Source organism: Echinops telfairi, unplaced genomic scaffold (genome assembly GCF_000313985.2).
Source record: "Echinops telfairi isolate 266 unplaced genomic scaffold, ASM31398v2 ScPeMD7_443;HRSCAF=831, whole genome shotgun sequence".
Lineage (NCBI taxonomy): Eukaryota > Metazoa > Chordata > Mammalia > Afrosoricida > Tenrecidae > Echinops > Echinops telfairi.
In genome coordinates, this window is record NW_022104341.1 from 75,956,194 (window position 1) to 75,957,642 (window position 1,449).

Here is a 1,449-nt window from a genome sequence, read left to right on the forward strand (position 1 = left end):
GGGAGGGAGAGGAAAAATGAGAAGCTGATATCAAGGGCTCAAGTAGAAATACTTTGAAAATGATGATGGCAACAAATGTACAAATGTGTTTGACACGATGTATGTATGTATGGATTGTGATAAGAGTTGTATGAGCCCCCAATAAAATGATTTTTTTTAAAAAAGAAAGAAACAAAACCCCATGGAGCTGGTCTCCAGGGACACCAAGGTCAATTGGCATACATGATCCACAAAGACAATGTTCTACATTCTACTTTGGTGAGTAGTGACTGGGCTTTTAAAGCTCATAACCAGCCATCTACAGTACACCTATGGGTCTCTCTCCCTGTCCTAAGGAAAGAGGAGTGATGAAAATACACATGAAACAGTCCAATGGACTCATGGACCATGAAAACATCAGTTTCCATGACCCTGAGACCAGAAGAAGTAGCTGGTGCCCTGTTACCACTTCCAACTGCTCTGAAAGGTCACATTAGAAAGTCCTGGATTAGAGTGGAAGAAAAGAGTGTAACAAAACTCAAAGTAAAAAAAACAAAAAACAAATACAAAACTCAAAGTCATAAAAGAGGCCAGGCTTACTTTTCAACTAGAAATTGGTGGAATCCCTGAGACCATGAACCTTAGTCACCCTGCAGGTGTACAACTCAACTCACCCCCGTGGCTTAGTTTTAGCCAAGCAACAAGGGGAACAATACTGATAGTGAGGTATGAAGTGTGTGTACATTTTGGAGTACACCGCATTTGACATCAACAGGGCAACATTAAGCCCAGGACAAAGTTCAGAAGGGTTAAGAAAGAAGGAAGAATGGAAACAGGAAACAGGGAGGAAATGGGATACGTGATGTTACATTGAGGGGATTGCAGATGAAGCAAACTGTGGGTGAATTGTTGAATGTAAAGTCGATGATCTACTCTGTAACCTTTCACCCGATTCACACGTTAAAAAACCAGGAAAAGGAAACCCTGCGGAGCGCAGTCCTACTCCGACCCACGGCATTGGAATGGATTTGAAGGCAACTGGTTTTTACCCTCCCAGCCCTGGAAACGTATGGTTACTAGGTGGGCTCCTAACCATGAGGTCGGGAGTTGGAAACCACCAGCTGCTTTGTGGAGGCTTTCAACTCCTGTAGAGTTTACTGTCTTGGAAACCCACAAGGGAAGTCTACCCTGTGCTTAAAGTTTCACTGAGTTGGAATCAACTCGATGGCAATGAGTGAGTGAGTTGCTGTAGGCTGTTGGGTTCTCTCCCCTAAAGATGTCAGCTTCTATTATATCTCTGACATTCAGAAACCAGTCCATCCCCTCCCCCTTTAAGGGCTAAAGTGATAAGGATCACTGTTAGTGGCCTCAGGATAATAATCTGTTCCTATGGTTTTTCCATATTTGCTGCCAGCACCTTTGTAAATAGACCCTTTAATAAGCTCTCTTCAAATTATCCTAATTTGAATG